The 22,433-nt window shown below is 48.7% G+C and overlaps 1 long non-coding RNA gene across 1 annotated transcript in view; it reads right to left on the bottom strand.

The window, feature by feature from the left end:
* Nucleotides 1–22,433, bottom strand: part of LOC147663299 (uncharacterized) — a 57,315-nt gene that overhangs the window by 22,026 nt on the left and 12,856 nt on the right. The window contains exon 2 of the long non-coding RNA XR_015305357.1: nt 6,325–6,369. This is a non-coding gene — a long non-coding RNA (uncharacterized LOC147663299). The remainder of the gene's footprint in view (nt 1–6,324; nt 6,370–22,433) is intronic.

Below are 22,433 nucleotides of genomic sequence, written 5' to 3'. Positions count from 1 at the left end.
CTCCGCTACAGACGCGATTTCAGTTCCATAGGGTGCGCAGCGCTTTGGGTGACTTGCTGGGTGGGGACATAACGGAACCCCCTGAGGTCCCTGAGCTTACACATGTAATCAAAACCGCATCACCTAGGGGGCTGCTGTCCAGTCTGTACGAGCTCACACAGACAATTACACGGTACCCACACTCTAAGGCACGGCTGGCGTGGCAGACCGACTTAGGCATGGTATTAGATGAGGACACATGGCGCTACTGCTGCACTGTCACTAAGAAGGTTTCACTCAATGGCAGACAGACTAGTCCACTTCAAGTTCTTAAACCGAGTGCCCCAGCCGTTAGGCCAACTCCTCTCCCCTTAAAGATCTTGCCCACTTCAATCAATCAATCAATCAATCACAGCATTTATATAGCGCACTACTCACCCAAAGGGTCTCAAGGCGCTAGGGAGGGGGGGTCCGCTACTGCTCGAACAGCCAGGTCTTGAGTTGCTTCCTGAAGGCGAGGTGGTCCTGGGTCAGGCGAAGGTGGGTCGGGAGGGAGTTCCATGTCTTGGCGGCGAGGTAGGAGAAGGACCGACCTCCTGTGGTGGCTCTTCGGATGCGGGGGACGGCGACGAGGGCGTGGCCGGTCGATCGAAGCTGGCGTTTGGGAGCGTAGAAGTTGAGGCGGCTGTTGTGGTATCCCGGGCCTTGGTTGTGTAGGGCTTTGTGTGCGTGGGTGAGGAGTCGGAAGGTGATTCTCTTGTTGACCGGGAGCCAGTGCAGGTCTCTCAGGTGTCCGGAGATGTGGGTGCGACGGGGGATGTCCAGGATGAGGCGTTCTGGATCCGCTGAAGTCTCTTCTGGAGCTTGGCGGTGGTTCCGGCGTAGAGGGAGTTGCCGTAGTCCAGACGGCTGGTGACGAGGGCCTGGGTGACCGTCTTCCTGGTCTCGGTGGGGATCCACCGGAAGATCTTACGTAGCATGCGCAGGATGTTGAAGCACGACGAGGAGACGGCGTTGACTTGTCTGGTCATGGAGAGGGAGGAGTCCAGGATGAAGCCCAGGTTACGTGCGTGGTCTGTTGGTTTGGGTGCGCTGCCCAGGGCGGGGGGCCACCAGGAATCGTCCCAGGCGGAGGGTAAGGATCCCAGGATGAGGACTTCCGTCTTGTCCGAGTTCAGTTTCAGGCGGCTGTTCTTCATCCATTCGGCTACCTCTTTCATCACTTCTGCCATCAGGTTCATTTTTACTTGGGAAAATAAAGAGTGCTTAGTTTGTAAACGAACAAGTGCTGGCATCAAACGTTTTTCTTTGAAGCTTGTGGCCCGTGATTAATACCAGGGCTTGATAGTATGGTTTCTACATATGCATCTTTAATCCACCATCAGTCACGCCTTTACTCGTTATCTCAGTCCTGGTACTGTGTGCGGCAGTGGAGGGTCTCTGTGCTCTGCAACCATTGCTATGTGCGCCAGTAACCAAACCGCGCGTGTCTGCGGCGCCAAATGGCACTCAAAACGTTTTCTTTAAAAAGTGAAAAGATGGTGCATTTTCACACATACAACGCCACAATAAGGGTCTTAAGGGCAGTTTGCAAATTTATTGTATTGCCTGTATTTTCATTGTTGTGTCTGACTGCTGTTGTCCGTCTTCCCCGCTGCCTGTACGTGGTCCATGCCATTTTTTCTTCCCTCTGTTCCCCTCGCTGTACCCTTGCTCTCTGCCCGGTCTTTCCTTCTGTACCCCCCGCTGCCCGTGTCTCTGCCCGTTCTGCCTTCTGTTCTTAGCTGCCCCTATATTTCTGTATTCCGGATTTTGCCTCTGTGCCATTAGTTTTTTGTGCCCGTCTGCCCTCTGTGCTACTCGTTTTTGTGCCCCTTTTGCCTTCTGTTCCACTCGTTTTTCCCTAATTTTTTGTGCCCTTCTGCCCTCTGTTCCACTGGTTTTTTTGTGCCTTTCTGCCCTCTGTTCCACTCGTTTTTTTCCTTGGTTTTGTGCCCTTTTTGCCTTCTGTTCCACTCGTTTCCCCAGCCGCTGTGACCCTGCGGCCCCGCCCCCCTGACTGCCCACTGTGACCTTTTGTTTAAGTATTGCTGTTAATCAGAGCCCCTTCACGGGCTCTGATTAACAATACTTAAACAAAAGGTCACAGTCTGCCCCGCGCTCCCACAGCCACGAGCCCCACAATCCCCAGCAGCCCCTCCTCCTTACCTGCACTCCTCACAACCGCTCCGCCACCACCCCATGGAAAAGTGCCTCATGTTCGCGCCGCTTGCTTCTTTAAAGCGGCCGGCGGCGCGACTCACGTGACGTCCGGTGCGCGCGCTCCACGAGAGGCGGTGCACGCTGACGTCAGGGGAGGTTCCCGCGCCCTGGAGGCAACGGTGGTGGCTAGACAGTTCTTAGCTGGCATCAAGTGGTTTTCTGATGTTTGCCCCCTCCAAACCCTAGAGCCTCATGGGTAGAAAGTTCCCCCTCCAACTCCATGATTCTTCTACTGTAACTCCCCAACAGTGGCAGTGACGTTACTATTTCAGCTCTTCTTACACCTCCATATCATCAGAGGGCCCAAAGTTAAAAATTTATTCTGATTGTACAATTGCTTAAAAGCACGAAAGTATAACAGAACTGCACCATAAAAGTATAAAAAAACACACTAAAAGGTTTTTTCTGGACAGATAAACATTGCTTAATGATTAAAAGAACTAGTTCTTTCTCTCTCTATTCTTCTCACTTACTCTGTCTGCCTCTCTATCAGTGTCCCCGTCACTCTCCTGTGCTTCACCTTCCTTTGACACGCTCCTCTTATTTTCTTTCTAATGTTCCCTCTTTTCTTTTCACTACCTTTGTGCCCTCTTTCTGAGTCTCTCGCTCTCTCCCTCCCTCTCTTATATACTGTCTCTCTGCATGAACTCTCTCTTCCCTGGATTTTATCTCTACCATGTCTCATTCTCTCTCCTGCTCTCTCGACCCCCATCCCTTTCTATTGTATGTGTGAATTTTGTTGTTTCTCTCCAGTATCAGGGAAGGCTTCTGTTTCATATGCAATTGTATTTATGGCCCGCTTTGAGATATTTTAACAGAGTAAGCCATGCGTAGTTGGGAGTAAAATTAACCCGCAAAATAAAGGTAATTTCCCGTTCCGGAGTCACTGCACATTGGCTCCTGCAAACTTTTTATACTGGTTGTAAACGTTAATCACGGTTCATACTTTGAAGCGCTTAGATTATCACAATATTTCGCGAAGCGTTCCAATAGGTAAACCCAATAAAGAAATGCGTTCCTGTTAAATACCGTACTGCAGGCTGGGTTCCCTGTTAAATTACTGTACAAAACCACACGCCGAACAGATAGCAGGGTCGGTCGCGTACTTGTTGCACAGATCTACTGACTGCACCCCGTGTCACGTCTGAGCCGGTCACCATTCCAGTATTTGATACAACTTACAACATTCAGTTGAGCATTAACAACGCGTCCTAGTGAAGCACACAAGCAATTGTGCATGTAGTGTCACTACATAAAATATCCCCATTATTATTATTACACCCACCAGACTTGTGTTACTTTGGGGGTAGACTTGCGCGTTCGGAATGAGCGACAAATGTCTGACCTGACCGACGTCTGGAGCTAAGGGGTTGAATCCCAGATTGATAGGCAGGGGTGTGGGAGGAAGCCAACCACCCCCAGATCTGTGGGCTGCCCTATCAGCCCACCCCAATGTCCTTTAGGTTCCTCTGATGGGCAGCTGTGCTTGTGTTCAGACTAAGGTGCCCCGACAGAACTGCACTGAACGCGGTTCAGTTGCCCCGGATACACCCTCAGGGCCAGAGAGGGGGGGCAGGAAGTGGGTTAGTAGTTGAGGGGCTCAGCTGGAAATCTGTTTGCAGCCTGGGTTGGGAGGGTGGCGAGTGTTGTTGCATTGCCTAATAACATCCGCACACTTGGTTGTGAAACGGCTCACAACAGTATATGGTTACGGCTCAGACACACACGCAATGGCGGGGCTAGGGTGGGGACGTCCTGGTGGCAGGACCCTCTATCTGCCCCCAGTTCTTGTGTTTTTGTGTTCTGCTGCTTGCATGGGTGCTATGGTGCTTTAAACCATACTGCACCCACCATACTGCACTCTGCGCATAGTGTGATGTGCATTTATCAGCAGTAGAGACTTAAAAACAAGCCGTATCAGTCAGGGTAAACGCTCGCCAGGCAGCCGGCACCCGATTTTCACTTTTAACATTAAAATTAAAGCGCGGATGCCGCAATTATACTAAAAGTAAAGAAATAGATGTTTTTTCTGTTTCTTTACTTTTGGTATAATCGTGGCACCAGCGCTTTACTTTTAATGTTAAAAGTAAAGCATGCGTGCCAGGATTATACCCAAAGTGCGCTCATCACAATGCCGAGTTTTCTCTTTTAGAACCGTTCCACTTGGACGGCTGCCATAAAAGGTTTATCTTCTTTATGGGGCCATCTGTTTGGACCCATAAAGATGATAACACACATAAGTCAAGGAAGCCAGTCCAAGTGGGACGGCTTCAAAAGAGAAAAGAGTATATCACTAATACCTCTTTTCCAATGGCTGGCCACCGTTTAGCATGAATAGTGACGCCAGCCCATGGAAAAGAGGGGCGGGGCTTAACCTCGCTAGTGAAAGTACTCTGTAAACATAAAATCTCGCGAGCTCGACTGCGCATGTGCGCAGTTCACCACGAGACCTAAAAAATCAAGTCGAAGAGTGCATTTTGAAACACAACTTTAAGGTAAATTTGTGAAAAAGTCATAGGCTCTATGTAGTATCCTGCATATTATACTGTAAGGTGCTTTACCAGCCCTGCTCTGCCAGTGCCGGAGCTCTGACTCATTGGCATGTTGGAGTCTGATGATGCCTCGGGATATTGGGACTGAGGGAGCAGAGCGACAGATGGTCATGGGCTGAGCAGCTGACAGGCAGCTCCTGGTGGGGCTCTGATCTACCACAAATCTTCATGATGTCCTGTACCTCACAACCTGTTATCTTTATGAATAAAGCATCCTGAAATACAACCTTCCTGAGTGGACCTTCATCACTACACTCTAGAGCAACATTCCTCAAACATTCAAGTCCTCTTTTGGTGAGCATAGCAAATGAAACCTGTCACTGCAGAGGAACTGCACCGTGCCTTCTACACCGTCAGCCCTGTGCACTTCCAGCTCTATGCGTTTCCAACAATGTACTATGCCAACGCTGGACACAGCCAGACCCCCCAGATACAGCCAGAGGCCCCCCCCCGACACAGCCAGAGGCCCCCCCGACACAGCCAGAGGCCCCCCCCCGACACAGCCAGAGGCCCCCCCCCCCGACACAGCCAGAGGCCCCCCCCGACACAGCCAGAGCCCCCCCCCCGACACAGCCAGAGGCCCCCCCGACACAGCCAGAGCTGCCCCCGACACAGCCAGAGCTGCCCCCGACACAGCCAGAGCTGCCCCCGACACAGCCAGAGCCGCCCCCGACACAGCCAGAGCCCCCCCCGACACAGCCAGAGCCCCCCCCGACACAGCCAGAGCCCCCCCCGACACAGCCAGAGCCCCCCCCGACACAGCCAGAGCCCCCCCCGACACAGCCAGAGCCCCCCCGACACAGCCAGAGCCCCCCGACACAGCCAGAGCCCCCCGACACAGCCAGAGCCCCCCCGACACAGCCAGAGCCCCCCCGAGACAGCCACAGCCCCCCCGAGACAGCCACAGCCCCCCCGACACAGCCACAGCCCCCCCGACACAGCCACAGCCCCCCCGACACAGCCAGAGCCCCCCCCGACACAGCCAGAGCCCCCCCCCCGACACAGCCAGAGCCCCCCCCCGACACAGCCAGAGCCCCCCCCCGACACAGCCAGAGCCCCCCCGACACAGCCAGAGCCCCCCCACAGCCCCCCCGACACAGCCAGAGCCCCCGACACAGCCAGACCATTACTGTTGCAGCAGTGCTTGGTGCTCAGTCCGCGTTTCCTCCAGAGAAACTGTAGTTTAGTGAATTTGTTTTGTTAAACCGTTGGTAGTCCTCTCAGCTGCTTTCAAAGGAGTTCTGAGCTAGAAGATTCACGAGCTGTCCTTGCACCAGCAGCTTCTTTGCAGAGTTGAAAGATTAGTCAAGACAGTTCCAGTGACGCAAGTACAGCTCTGGGAGCAAACTTCAAAATATATAAAGACACTACTCAGTTTTTCGAAACTTTGTTTCCGTTGCTCAGACCCCAAATAGCACTCATGGTTCGTATTCAGAGGGTTCTTTTAGAAGAGTCTTAGGTTTAAATAATTAGAACAATAAGCGAAAACTTCCACAATAAGCGAAAACTTACACAATAAGCGAAAACTTGCCTGTGTTGTTGCTCCAGTTGAGAGTAAAGGCGTTGTTGATTCCACCTGCATTAAAAAGAAGAGAAACGTTAATAGTTCTACCAGCAGTAGCAGATATTGATTAGTTAATAGACTGCACATTAGTTACTTTGAATTGTAATTGCATTCCTACAGGATAGTCACACATTTTGCCCTGTTGTGAAATCACTAGGAGTGAAGGAGGCGGTTCCTATATCTCAACCCCTCTTTTTGTAAATCTTTGGGTATCTTGTGTAGTCTACTTGAAGATTTCACATAGGTTCAATCTCTACATATATTCACACGGGGGACCCTTTTAAGCAGACCCTGGTGGGCTCCCTTATGGAAACTGAGCACATAATGCCTCTTCTCTGGAAGACTGGCCTTTACCCCCGGTGAACACTGCAACGCACTTTCACTCCATATTTCAATCTATGAAATAGTTTCTACATGATCGCAGCTATGGTCGAAACGCTGATCTTGGAAGGGGTAAAGTTCCATCTGCTTCATTTCAACTGTCCGCAAACTCGGGTATGTCCCTACCCCTCTCTTTGAAAGCAGACAGGAAGTAACTCACACACATCTTACCTTAGACAGGGCTACATCTCTCATCCTGTACTCAGTTTTCATTCAGCACCAAACTCACATCAATCCCCATGCAATGAAGCACTTTCACCCTGCACTCAGGCACTTATCAACCTTTATTCTTGCACAGAAAGTACTCACACCATTCTCTCTGCCTCAGACACTTATCAACCTTCATTCTTGGACAGAAAGTACTCACACCATTCTCTCTGCCTCAGACACTTATCAACCTTCATTCTTGGACAGAGTACTCACAGCATTCTCTCTGCACTCGACCCTTATCAACCTTCATTCTTGCACAGAGAGGACTCACACCATTCTCTGCACTCGACACTTATCAACCTTCATTCTTGCACAGAGAGGACTCACACCATTCTCTCTGCGCTCAACCTTCATTCTTGTACAGAGCGGACTCACACCATTCTCTCTGCACTCAACCTTCATTCTTGCACAGAGAGGACTCACACCATGCTCTCTGCAGTCAACCTTCCTTCTTGAACAGAGAGGACTCACACCATTCTCTCTGCACTCAACCTTCATTCTTGCACAGAGAGGACTCACACCATGCTCTCTGCACTCAACCTTCATTTTTGCACAGAGAGGACTCACACCATGCTCTCTGCAGTCAACCTTCATTCTTGCACAGAGGACTCACACCATTCTCTCTGCACCTCTCAACCTTCATTCTTGCACAGAGTACTCACACCATTCTCTGCGCTCGACACTTAACCTTCATTCTTGCACAGAGAGGACTCAGACCATTCTCTCTGCACTCATTACTCTGCTCCACCACCTCTGAACGTATTATTTTCCCCCCCAGGCGAAACCTAATGCATTTACCATTGCTTGTTTTTTCAGTGTTGTTGCCCCTTGATATATTCAATGTGTTTGGTGGTGGAACCCAGTTAGAGTCTTGACAGAGCTGGGCATGGGTCTCAACTGCCTCCTTTAGCATCGCCACTGATCAAATGATTTATCGGCCATTTTTCATCCTGCAAACTCTGCCGAAATCCACTTGGGACACATGCAGGAGTGCATGGTTCATTGCACAAATGAGTTGCCATCAATATTTTGGTATCACAGATAGTGCAACTATCAAGGGTTTGAGTGTAATCAGGGCCATAGAAAGCTCCCCTCTCAGACCCACAGGTTTATGGGAGATCTCTAGACAGGAGTGCACTGTTCCAGCTGGTTCCAGGTTCCTTCTCTGGAAATCAATAAAGTTAGGCAAAGTTTGGGATTGCTTACGGGGCTCTGCTGCCGTCTCGCTCTTTTTACAAAGGTTAGAAGCTTTGATGGCAAACGACCATTAAAGAAAGCACCTGGTTTGTTTCTCATGTGTCTGTGTCGGACTGGCCCACAGGGCGACCAGGCAGTGCCGGAGGGCTGGGGACAGGTCACTGCGACCAGGCAGTGCAAAAGGGATGGGGACAGGTCAGTGTGGGGGCAGTGTCTGAGGGCTGGGGACAGGTCATTGCGATGTTACCTGCAGCAAGCTCAAAGCCAAGCTGTCTTCCATCCCTGCCAGAGCACTTCTACAGCTGTCCTTACCAAGTCAGAACTGCCCACTTTGCTAACGTGGGCCACATTTTCAGCCAATTCTCTAATGTGGCCACGCTGAGTGTTGTGCCCGGGACTCCTTTCTGTTCCGGTTCGAGACGCTCTCTGGCTCAGTTTGACCGCATTCGTGGTCTATTCAAGCACAAGAATGGAGATTCTCTTTAAGAACAGCTGAAAGCATGTCAAAGCCACAGGCCTGCGTTCCCTGCATGCACAGGCCACATCAGGACTTGGCACACGAGGCCCAGACACAGAGGAAGGAGTCAGAAAGGGCAGTTCAATGCTAGCACTCGGGGGGGGGGCTGTGCAAGGATACTTCATGTCAGAACACTAGGGGGGGCGCAAGGACACATCAGCTCATTGCACTCTGAGGAGTGCAAGGACACATCAGCTCATTGCACTCTGAGGGGTGCAAGGACACATCAGCTCATCGCTCTCTAGGGGGGTGGGGTGCAAGGATACATCAGCTCATCGCTCTCTAGGGGGGTGGGGGTGCAAGGATTCATTAGCTCAATAGATGCAGCTGGGAGAGACCACGAAGTGGCCTCTTTAAAGAAGGGGACAACATGAGACACAGCAAGGCTATAGAAAGACTTCTGGGCGCTGTGTCTCTGGGGCATGAACATGACACTCGGAGGCGCTACTGACAGACTTCTGGGCGCTGTGTCCCTGAGGCATCAACATGACACCCTAAGAGGCGCTACTCACGGACTTCTGGGTGCTGTGTCCCTGAGGCATGAACACTGACCCTCAGAGGCGCTACTGATGGACTTCTGGGCGCTGTGTCCCTGAGGCGTAAACATGACCCCCTCAGAGGCACTACTGACTGACTTCTGGGCGCTGTGTCCTTGAGGCATGAACATTGTAGGAGTAGGGTCTGCTTCCTATGGTCACCCCCACTTTTGCTGTGATTTTCTGGTTTTTCGACTTTAGTGTGGCTGTGGGCCTGCTAATCAGACCCACAGCCCAGCTGTTCTCTCTCTAAATTGATACCATGTATTTTAGGTACATACCAGATTGGGTATTGGGTCACATTTGTGAGCCCCTGTATAGTGTACCATAGGTACCCAGGGCATAGGTGTATCCAAGGCCTACCAGGGGCTGCAGCATGTATTATGCCAGCCCTGGCTGGCCCTCCAAACTGACACCACAGGCTGATCACTCAGCTTGGGTAAGGTGGTGTAATCACCCCTTACTTAGATATAGTAAATCTATATCTACCTTATATATAGACACATAGTAACCTATAAGTCACTCCTATGGCAGGCCTTAACAATCCTGGAGGCAGAGTGTTGGTTTTGTGTGAGGGTGCCATAGCAAGAGCTGAGCCCCTCTGCAGCTTTCGGAACCATCTCCTTAGATCTGTTCTATTATATAGCCATACCATATGCTCTTAAGTGCATTATAATCCTCGCGGTTAATGCTAACTTTAGTTTGGCTTTATCAAAACATGTGTAAGGTGACAAACACTTTGGAATACTACCCCCCCCCCGCCAGTCCTGGCGGCGGGGGTAGCATTCCACCCTTCTAGAGGGAGAAGACGTGTAGTTACTGCTTTACCCGATTAAAGTTAAACAGAGCCTCAGCATCACAAATTGGATGCTGCTTCCATAGACACGAGTAACCTCCTGCTGCTGGGGGAAACTCCAGCAAAGAGCCTGGACAATAGGTTTCCTGTCGAGGGAGGTGCTAGCACCTCCCGAGACAGCCTGTAGTGTATTGGGGCAGGGTGGGTTGAATGGAAAGATGCTTTTCCAGACATTGCCGGGGGCACACAAGGTGCTCCATGCATAGCCCGGTTCAAACCAGTTGCTGGGGCACTCCAGCACTGCTCTGACGCAAAACTGGACAAAGGGAAAGGGGTGTAACCACCCCCTTCCCAGGTCCACCCATAGGAGGGACCTAGCAGGTAATCCAGCCCTTTAGTTTAGTATAAAGATAGGAGCTGTGTCCCCAGGACTTTAGATTATCCTGGAATGAAACTGATACAGAACTCTTGGACCTTCGACGTTCTATTTCGACGAGAAGACTGAAGACATCTCCCTTGTGGTCAAAGAGTGACCACCCTGTGCAAACAGGCACCACCAGGAACTTGCCGGTCTGCTTTGTCGACGCTCCTGCCAGAATCCGAAGACTCAGCGACACAGGAACTGGACTTCCAGACTTCCCTGACTCAGATCCACATCCACAGTAAAGCTGAGACCAGTGGTTGACACGAGAGATGTGGGACCGGACACCCTGGACATCCTGCATTTTGCTAACTGCATTGACTCCTGAGGTAACTTGAAGTTGTGCATTGGGGTACGAGAAGCCCCAGACCAGATCACAGTTTGCTCCAAACTCACCCCTTTACGAGTGTCACGTGGGGCTGCTCCTGCATTTCAGCTTGACACGTCTTTCCAGTTGCTAGCCCGCTGGCTAGTTTGCCCTCTGAAGACTTTCTATTGAATTTACAACACTGGCCTGGTTGCTGCAGGCTTGCTCCAGCTTTCCTCCAAAGGAGAAGCGCCCAAGACCGTGCTGGTCTGACTCGAAGCCAATATTCACTTCCTGCATGGGTTGCGTTTGCCAAAGCTTGTTGTGTCCAATCTGGATACCGATGCCGCAGTCAACTAGACTTTTTGTGGGACAGTTCGAATCCAGCTCCTGGTCATCGTCAACACCTCCTGGTCCTCGTGGCTGCAGAGACAAGCTTTACCTCTTCACCTGAAATCTCCTCTACAATGCCTGGTTCCTTTCTGGTTCCTTCCGGGTCACTGGCTAGTGACCCAGACTCTGCCCTCTCTGCTTTCAGGTTCTTCAGTTTCTCGATCCACCTGGACACTTTTCCTCTGGTAGCCTGCAGCACTTCTTTGCAGATTTCCATATAAAACATTGACAAAACTAGACATCAAAAAGCACCTATGCACCCGGCTTCCCTGGGTGAGGTAACACGAGTACTCCGGTGCTCCCGTGGGTCTTGACTCTTGAAGTGTCCTAGTCTAAAGGGGTTTTGTCGTAGTCCATCCGGAAGTGCCCTAAAACTGTAACTTTGTAACTTTTACGTTCCCATTTGTCAATGGCAACTCGCGATTGTTTAGACACTGGATGTGTCTCCCGTTGGTCTCCTACCTCCTATCCTTTGGTTGTCTAGTGTAGCCCCAGCGATTCTCTAGGCCCTAGGCCTGCTCACTATTTATCGTGGTTCTTATACCCCTATTTTAGTATATGGTTTGTGAGGCCTCTAGGGCATTACTGTAAATTGTGCAACTTATCCTATGCTAATTAAGTAACTTGTGATGTACTTTTACCTCTAACCTCAAAGAGTGCAGAGGGGTTGTGTTAGAAATAAATACATATATATTTGATATATACCTTGTGTGGTGTCCTTTCATTTGTTATTCAAGGGATTATAATTGGTAAAAAACAGCTTCACATGCTATTTGGAGTTTAGCCAAGACTGCATGCGAGCTCTGCCATATTTATAAATAATGTTGCCATAACTGAAATGCTGCAAGCTCCCAAGAAGGCTGGTGGGGTCTATCGAATCTGGATCACACAATTCGCGGCAGTCTATTTTGCGAGCGCCAGCTGCCATATGCCCATTGCACAAGTTCATTCATGCCCCCTCTTGTGGCCCGGCCATGGCATGAGAGAGACTCAAGTCTCGCCTGTACTCTCTCAGATGCCCCCGCCGCTTCTGCCTAGTTCCTCCTGACGTCACATGACTGCACTCTACGCCGGCACATCCGGACTATTGAACCCGGCCTCCATGGTGCCACACCGGTGATTGACAGCTGCAGTATCGACTGCTTAGAGGGCAGCCCCCCCCTGTGTGTGCGTTAGACCTGGCACCTTGGCGTGAGTCTCCCTTCCACTTTTTGCTGATGTGCCTCAGATGTTTTGCTGGTGTTAGCTGCTCAGGGCACTGCGCCACAGCCAATCCGTGCAGCAGTGCAAGTGCTCCCAATATAAAGTGTACCTGTAATTGATCTCCATGATTGGCTCATTGGATTTACTGTCAGTCCCCAGTAAAGTGCACCAGGAGTGCCAGGGCTTGTAAATACCAATACTGCTAGTGGGCCTGCAGCGCTGGTTGCGCCACCCACAGAAGCAGCCTTTTTAAAATGTGTGCAGTCTGGTACTGTCATGCACACACTTGCCAGCCCCTAAACCTTCCCTTTACTTCATATTAGTCACCACTATGGTAGGCCCAAGGGCAGGGTGCACTGTAAGTGTAAGGTAGGACAAGCCCTGATGTGTATGGCATGTCCTTATAGTGAATTACTGCCAAATTCTTATTTCACTATTGTAAGGCTACCTGTTCTCTTAGGCCGAGATGGGCTGCTGGAATTATTACACTCTATAATCCCAGCAGGCCCAGGGAACATGGTAGAAAGTCAAGTTTAATATGCCTGAACTCAGAATAATATACTTCTTTTAGTAAAGTTTATTTTAATATCCTGTGTTTGCAAATGCTACTTTTAGAAAGTTCGTGTTAGCATTTGCTTGCCTAACCATTTCAGCCTGCCTCTGCTTGGATGTGTATCTGACTGTCTGGGATATGTGAGTGACAGGGCTGGGGGATGACAGGTGGTGAATGCCAGGATTACACCTTAGTGGGAGGTGGGAGTGCCCGTGGACTCTGAATAGGGCTGTGCTCTGCCACCACAATGCTGGCTCCGCCCCTGGGGAGTGACTGATGACTCAGCCGACACCTGGCCCAGGGAGGGAGAAGCACTGTCAACAAGGTACTCCTGGCTGCCCCTGTCCTTACAATGCTGGCTCGACCTCCTGTGGAGCATCTGATGTGCCTGCCCCTCGCACTGAAAGAAGACACCAGAGTACACCCAACAAAGTGCTCAGAGACTGAAAGAAGTTATGCAGAGGCCCCCCTGGCCTGTAAGAACAAAGAAAATGCTGTTTAAAAGTAGGAGCCCTGCTCCTTGTAAATCCGATCCTGTTGACGCCAAGAAGAAACTCTGCCTGAAGAGAAGGGCCTGGAAAAAGTTGCATGGAGAAGTATTGTCTCTAATCCTGAGAGACTGGCCTGTGGTGGGTGCCTTGCTGCAGAAGGAGAGAGGAAGGAAAAGACTAAGACTTTTTGAACTACTTGTGCATCAGACAATCTCCAAGGGCTTGCTGTGGAACTTGCCCCCTGAACTGTGCCCCAGGAACAGTGGGCGCTACTCCTCCTGGAAAGAGAAGCTGCCGGGCGGGCCCCAGCTGACATCGCAAAGACCAGCCTCGCTGGCCCAAGCAACGTACCTGTCGCCTGCCTAACTGCAGAACTCCACAGAAGAAGAAGTTGCCCTGAAGCCCCAGCGCAACCGTTCGTAAACTGCAGCGGCACGGGGAGAGAAGGAATACACGCTGAGCGTAGAGAGGCTTTGTTCGCGTCTCACACTGCTGCCCGGGGCCCTGCCCCCTCTTGCCAGACCAGGAGCCCTTCGCCGAAAGACCTGACCCTCAATGCAACGCTGCCCTCCTGAGCCGAGCCGTAGCTCGAATCTACAGAGGAAGACACCGCGACGTGGGACCTGGAATCGACCCCGGCATTGTCCGCCCCGGAACCCCCCTCTCAAGTACTCTAGGGTACTGTTTTGCTATTGAGGTCCGCCGCCCTCTGGACACGGAGTCCGCGAGGCGCGCACCCCTCGTCCCCTGTTGGCCCCCCGCTTTGTGCGCTCTGAACTGTGAGACTCCGTGAAGCCATCCCGCAGCTCAGTTCGAGTCGTACAGCCACCCGAACGCCTCGTACTCTCACCGCGCGTTACGCGTGACACACGCCACACGCGAGAGTTCGCAAGGCCCTTTTGCCGGTGGTATTACGGGACACCTCTCAGCCCTACGAGGTGCACTAACTCTCCCAAAGGGAGTCGGTACGCTGCAAACCATGCCCAAGTCCTTGAGCGGCCACTTCTAAAAGATTGCCACACTTGACTGTCTGCTTTTTGAAGTTTCCAGACTCTGTGCTCATCATCCTAGTTAAGTTGATCAAGCCTGGAGTGTGCACTGAGAATTGTGCGCTTGTGGCTGGGAGGCCGGTACTTCTCATTCCGGCCATTGTAGTGTACGCCGCGCACACCTGCTCACGTGAAAGGCGCGAGGGTTGATTGGGCCTTGAATTAGGAACCGAAAGAAGCGCACAGAAGCGCTAGGGAGCAATGTACTCTCCTGGAACTGGGTAGAAGGCCCCAAAGATTGCCTTCAAGAACTGTGGCACCCCTTTTGAAGTGTAAGAACTATTTTTAAAGCTGAACAAGAACTGTGGCAACCCGAACAAGCAACTGGAACCATTTTGAACTGTACAAAGACTGTATTTACAAGCCTGCTTTAAATCTATGTAAAGGAGATATATTTTTACAAGAATACAGTCTGGTGTCATTGTGTGGTGGGTTGGTGGTTATTGTGTGTGATACTGCAAATGTTTAACCCTATGTGCTCTAAAGATTAGCCTTGACTGCTTGTGCCACACTACCTAGAGGGTAAGCAGGGGTTATTTTTAGAGGGTAATCCTTCGCCCTGACTTAGAGAAGAGGGTCCCTGCTTGTCGCAAGTACATACCTGTGCCAACCAGAGAGCCCCAATTCTAACATTGGACGCAGCGGTAAGGATCACGAATTTACATTTGCAGTGTCCATGCAGTGATTATTGACCATTGCATAGTGATACAATCCAGTAACTTAGCCACAGACTTTTTAATTTTTTTCTTTGCTGGAAGAAGATCCCTTTTGTTTGAAGCCATGCCTGGCACAAACAGCGTGGAGAGGGCAATATCTGTAGCCTCTGAGGTGTTGGAGATAGAATGGGATGCGTCAAAGTTGGATGACTACACAAAAAAAGAACTGACGTTCTTTTGCAAAAAATTCAAGGTTCCACGTACAGGGTGCAAGAACAAGGAGGATTACTACAAGGCCCTGAAAGCCTGGATCAGGGCCGGACTGGGAACTCAAAGCAGCCCTGGCAAATTGTCAGACCAGCCCCTGTCCGGCGCGTTGCGTGCGAGCGAGCTTGATTACTACTAGGGAATTTGGGGGGGAAATTTTGGGAAAAAACCCACCAAAATGGTGCATTTTACAGCACATTTTTAATTACATATTTAATTGTATCAACTTTTAAAGCACAGTAAATAGTAGGTGATGACCTTAAAGAGCACCAGGTTACCCACCCAGTCATACGTACCCAGAGACATTCTTACAGAGAGCACCAAAAATAGACACAAGGAGTGAATCAGAGAGAACAAAGTAAAAGTGAGACCAGCCCCCATATGGTGTGTAGCGAGCAAGCGCAGTGAGCAACCACTACTAGGGGGAGTCTGGGGGGTTTTCGCCCCCAAGAAAATGTTGGGGACAGAAAGGCCAAAACAATGCATTTTCACACATTTTTCATTACATATTAGATTGTATTAACTTTTAAAGCATACTAAATGATCACCTTATGGAGCACCAGGATACCCAGTCATAAATCACAGACATTCCTACAGAGAACGCTAAAAAATGAAATGTCGAGCACAAAATGTATTATTAATATAAAATAGTATAAAGACATTTAAAAAAACACTTAACTTCAAACAACTGTGCAAAGGTTCAGAGGATAAAATGTTCAAGACAATGTGCAAACATTACATGATTTTTATATCCTGAGGGCAGAAACTGTGGCAATGTCACACAAGAGCATCTTATAACTAGCACCTAGGGCACAGAGGCCAGAAGTACTGGAAACATCACACCCAGGCCTGGTCACACCGGGCCAGAAAACATGGAAACGTTACACATATGCACCCAGACCAGTAAGCATGGAAATATCAAACATAGGCACCCCGGCCAGAAAGCATGGAAACGTCGCACATAAGTTACCAGAAAGCATGGAAATGTCTAACACGGCCCCTGGCCAGAAAGAATGAAAAATTCACACAAAGGCACCCAGACAAGTGGCACTGGGACACTTTTCAGAGTGTGGGTGCTGCCTGCAATGTTGCCTGTACATCACTAAAGTCATGGGATTGTGAAACATTCTAGAATCACACACAGAACAAGGGTAGCAATTGAATCTCACCTATTCTGGGGCATATAAAACTTAAAAGTATATGCCAAACCGTTTAAATACACTGTACCCTGCTTTATGGACAGGGCTTGCACTAGTCGTGACATGTAAATAAGCACCTGCGTGGGTCAAGGGTTTAAAGTGCAGGGGCCCAGTCTTTAACCCCTTTGAAAAGGAGTACAAATAGTAAACTCTGACATGAAGAAGGCAGAGCCGGCTTCAGCGCTGGTGGCGCCAGGGGCAACAGTCTTTTTTGGCACTCCCCATCATCTCCTTCTCCGAGGAATCCCTTGCCAACACCCTCCAACAGTGCCCTTCTTCTCTGCATAGCCATTCTCATAGGCATTTCATTTGTTTTTCATAGCGCTACTCTTACCAGGCAGTGTAGGTTGTGTGAGCACTTTACAACACACACCCATTACATATGGAGACAATTAATTATATGTGTGTAAAATCAGTCTTTATGAAATAATACATAAGACAATGTGAATTGCAGGGTGTAGAAATCACTTATCACCCACACTGGTAGGCAGTACATTTTAAGAATGAATTCTGGAGAAGCACAAACTCAGGATTAAAAAGGTACCTCAGTGGTTGGGGTTGGCTTTAATATTAAGAATATATTTCTACCCAAACAAACATTTTTTAGCAGCATTTGGATAATGAGAAACTGGGGAAAAAATAAGGTTCTAACCTATAGCATGCAGTTTGCCTGCAGCTCTTTGATGACAGTTTATTGGTCATTGCGTTATATTAGGAACTGCTGGTTACAAAAACATGTCTGTGGCAAAAGCAGTAACCCACTGAGCTACGCACATAAAATACAGTTATATGATTTGCATGGTACATGTTCTTTGCAGCAGACTTATTAACCCTTTGTGCTACTTTATGTTGAGTCAAAACTGTCACTAGCCACTAGCCCAAACTCTGATCTCTCTAGCAGGAACATTAACGACCAGAGTTAACTTGCCATTTTTATTGTTGCCTGAAAACTGCTGGACACACTACCCACAAGGTACTTTGCAGCAGGTGCTATTAAACCCAGAAGTTATTTCTTCACACAACGCCCCCCAGGTCAGCACCAGGTGCGGCTGCACCAGTCAGTCCTCCCTAAAGAGGTTGGTACCTGCCTGATTGTCTGGTAATTGAACTTTTATTATTTATTTATTTCTCTTTGAGGTTTTATATAGCGCTGGCTGGACCAGAAGTATCAGAGCGCTTTACATGAGTATAAAATAATTGCAGTCACAGGAACCAAAAATCAGCAAACAATCAACAGCATTGAAATATAGCAGATTACAACATTTTTAACGATTTGTAACTATACAAAAACAGGTAAGAGATGAGGAGCAATTTACAATACTAAGAGGAATGATAGGACGAGGAGTTAGGGTTTTGAAGGAGGTGCACTTACCTGCAGAAAGGGAAAGCAAATGAATCCCCAGATGATGAGTATAGCCGGTCGCACTCGTATATTTAATGCGGCATAACTATGCAATTGATGTGAACCACAGGTTCCTACGGTGCACGTGCACATCAATTGCATCATTATGCGAGTGCGAGGACAACAATCTGGTGCCTGGTGTGTGAGGGATGATTTGACATCTTTAACACTTCGGATCAGAATATCGGATTCGGTCAGTTATATATGTACGGGTAAATACGGTGAGCACTGGAAAGATGTCAGAGTCTCCGAGGAGAGACACGTAGTATTGCTGCTAACAGTTACCTCGATCATGAAAGTTACATTTAGTTATTTATAAAGTTTTATATAGCGTGAACTTGAACCCGAAGGATATCAGAGCGCTTTACAATTTGAGGCAAAGGTAACAAATCAGAACATTAGTCTAACATGGGGGAATCTAATGGGCATTGAGATGTTTACTCTTCTCAAAATCGGAATGGTTGTTTGTTGGAAATGGGGGTCTCTAGTTGGCAGTGGCTGGCCATTGTCCAAGTGGGGACCATTCTTCCTAAGTCAGAGTAAGGGGGCTACAGTCTTTGATAACACCTGCTCAACCCTGTGGTAACGTAGCACGAGCAGCTAAGCTTATCTCAGAGGCAGCGTGTGAAGCATTTATGATCATACACAGTGAAGGACACTACAAAGGACACCACACAAGTAGTTATAAAAGATGCGTATCTTTATGCATAGACTTAACACAAGAGACACTCTAAAAGGACTAAAACTGGTGCAAATGTCTGTGGCGGCGGACTCATGATTACAATAAAATTATGAAAACATTACACCTAGCAATCAGAACCAACCCAGCACACAAAGCCTGTACTATTAGTAATACTTAGAGCTCCCTTTGCCAAGGATTAACTCCAGCTAAAGTATTTCAAAATTACAATGCACAGAACTCCATCACTCTAAGCCCTTCTCTACCTGGTATTTTCTTGCTGGAGCTTCAATTGAAATAACTAAGTGAGGTAACAAGAAAAATCCGCAGTATAAAATGGACTGGCATATAAAATTAGTCAAATAAAAGGTTGATCCATGATGGTGGTTCACGTTAACTAAAACAAGCAATAGAAATAATAATGTTAAAAAAGAGCCACGTATCTACATGTACAGTAAACAACTGAGGACCACCAAAAGAAACCCCTTTGTATGTTCCTGTGTGAGACACTGCCATTCATATTGTTACTCCCTGGTGTTGGATCTGGTTTTGCATGATGGTTTCATATGCTAATACAGATTGAGCAAACCATAAGACCTCATACTAATGGCCCAATACGATCAGTGTTATTTCCACACCCTGCATTCACCAATGCAGCTGGGCGCATATTTACCGGAATTAGTATTAATAGAATTAGGAACAGCAAAAATAAAGTAGGAACCTAAAAAAGACAGGAATATAACTGCACCAAAAGAAGGTCACAAAATAACGAACTTTCAAATTCAGAAACACACAGCTCAGAGCCCAGTCGGTCCTATAGCAGAGTAAATGCGCCCAAGGCCTTCACAAGTCGGAACTATATTGGGGGCAGACATCCAAGCCTTAAACAACGCACATGATGCCCCTAACTTGGACACAAGCACATGTATAGCACAAGCGGAAGGGCATAAAGCCAACACATCATCAAGTTATGTTCAGCTTTGAACCTCTTTATCCTTAGTCATTGGTATTTTTTTAGCTCAAGATCCGACCCAACTAACAGCAAAGGTCAGCTTAAGTGTCTTGTAATGCAGGATCATACAGTGATGGAGTTCCTGGAAACAAAAGCAAACATGTCAAGCGCAGAAGCAAATGAACCAACAGATGGACAGAACCGAGATCAGTTCGAGCTCTTTCTAGTTCACCAGTGAAGGACAAGTTCCTCTTTGAGACTAAACCTTCCCTAAACCCAATGAAACTGCCCGTGCCTGAGGTGGTCCCAAGAAGCCCCCTCGAAGGATAAAGGAGATGAGGCGAGGATGGATCCATGGCCTGGAAATAGTAGCTGAAGCCGAGTACCGGCAGCACACGGGGCCGCTTCTAGCCACCATGGAGGCAATGTCTGGAGATCAGATGTCCATGATGGGACAGGCAGAAAGTACAGGCTGGCCGCGTCTCTGGCGATCAGATGTCCATGATGGGACAGGCAGGAAGTACACGCTGACCGCTCGTGGCCTCCTTAATATCCTGGCAGAGGAGTACCCATAGATGGCACAGACCAAAAACTGCAAGCAGCCAATGAGCTGAGCCAGAGAGCCCAAAAGCAGCCAATGAGCTAAGCCAGAGAGCCCAAAAGCAGCCAATGAGCTGAGCCAGAGAGCCCAAAAGCAGCCAATGAGCTGAGCCAGAGAGCCCAAAAGCAGCCAATGAGCTGAGCCAGAGAGCCCAAAAGCAGTCAATGAGCTGAGCCAGAGAGCCCAAAAGCAGCCAATGCGCTGAGCCAGAGAGCCCAAAAGCAGCCAATGAGCTGAGCCAGAGAGCCCAAAAGCAGCCAATGGGCTGAGCCAGAGAGCCCAAAAGCAGCCAATGAGCTGAGCCAGAGAGCCCAAAAGCAGCCAATGAGCTGAGCCAGAGAGCCCAAAACCCAACTCCATCCAACAAGCTCCCGCCGACAAGGTCTGTGTCAATGTGTAAGGTCTCCATCCTGACAATATCCTGCAGGAAGTAATACCACGATCCATCAGACCCCAGGAGGGTCCTGACTCTAGGCCGGGTCTTTATTCTTTCCTCACCTGAATTCATCTCTTTTCCAGTTGTTCCCGCTGCCCCTGGCCGTGACGCACGACGACGAGGGGCGCGCGTAGGGGGCGGGGCGAGCGCGTAACGCGTCACTGCTACGGCGAGGGCTGGCCAAATGTCCTCCCAGGGCCGCCATTGGTTGCGGCCGCGCTACCACTGGATTGACGGCACTAGAGGACCACTAGTGTGGGCGAGGCTAGCAGGAGGGGGCGGGCCAACAACGGTCATGTTCTAGTCAGTATTTAACTTCGAACCCGACCGAGTCCGACAGCAATTGCGCAGCAAGTGTGTGTTTTTACAGACAGTAGTATTTATTTATAATGCCCAGATAATGACTCTGTGTATGCAGTGCTTAGTGTTAACTTTAGTGGTATTGCCGTATTGGTCCAGTCCTGACAGTCAGTGCCCCCCTCCCCCCTAGCTAAAGACATACAAGTGTTTTGGCAGTGGTTTGCCTGTATAATTGTGCCCCCTTGATCATCACAGGGCCTCTCTGGTGACGTCACTCATCCATCGGGTCTGGTGGGGTCAGTGGGTCACGACTTGTTATTGTGGCCAGGTGGAACTCCAGGGAGGGGATGATGTGGGGGGGGGGTGCAGTGGCCAGGACAGTGGAACAAAACTTCAATCGCCCCCCTGCAAAGCGCTCCTCAGGCTCTCACACTCAGAAACTGGCCTGGACTGGCCATACCATAACATAACATGGGACCCAGCCCGTTTCATAACGAAGGAACTCGTATCCCTTCCTTATGTTTAGAGAGATAACTCTAATCACTAGTGTATGCGTAGACCTTTGTACTCTCTACCATTCCTATGTGACTCTTAGCGTATATCCATTCGTATCCATTCCCTATGTATATAGAGAACTCTAATCACTAGTATATGCGTAGACCTTTGTACTCTACCATTCCTATGTGACTCTTAGAGTATATCCATTGGTATCCCTTCCCTATGTATATAGAGATAACTCTAATCACTAGTATATGCGTAGACCTTTGTACTCTCTTCCATTCCTATGTGACTCTTACAGTATATCCATTCATATCCCTTCCATATGTATATAGAGATAACTCTAATCACTAGTATATGCGTAGACCTTTGTACTCTCTACCATTCCTATGTGACTCTTAGAGTATATCCATTCGTACCCCTTCCCTATGTATATGGAGATAACTCTAATCACTAGTATATGCAGTAGACCTTTGTACTCTCTACCATTCCTATGTGACTCTTAGAGTATATCCATTTGTATCCCTTCCCTATGTATATAGAGATAACTCTAATCACTAGTATATGCGTAGACCTTTGTACTCTCTACCATTCCTATGTGAATCTTAGAGTATATCCATTTGTATCCCTTCCCTATGTTTATAGAGATAACTCTAATCACTAGTATATGCGTAGACCTTTGTACTCTCTACCATTCCTATGTGACTCTTACAGTATATCCATTCGTATCCCTTCCCTATGTATATAGAGATAACTCTAATCACTAGTATATGCGTAGACCTTTGTACTCTACCATTCCTGTGTGACTCTTACAGTATATACATTTGTATCCCTTCCCTATGTATATAGAGATAACTCTAATCACTAGTATATGCGTAGACCTTTGTACTCTACCATTCCTGTGTGACTCTTACAGTATATCCATTCGTATCCCTTTCCCTATGTATATAGAGATAACTCTAATCACTAGTATATGCGTAGACCTTTGTACTCTACCATTCCTGTGCGACTCTTACAGTATATCCATTCGTA

Source organism: Lissotriton vulgaris, unplaced genomic scaffold (genome assembly GCF_964263255.1).
Source record: "Lissotriton vulgaris unplaced genomic scaffold, aLisVul1.2 SCAFFOLD_739, whole genome shotgun sequence".
Lineage (NCBI taxonomy): Eukaryota > Metazoa > Chordata > Amphibia > Caudata > Salamandridae > Lissotriton > Lissotriton vulgaris.
The sequence above is the reverse complement of the archived record's forward strand: the minus strand, read 5'-3'. Positions and strand labels throughout refer to the sequence as shown.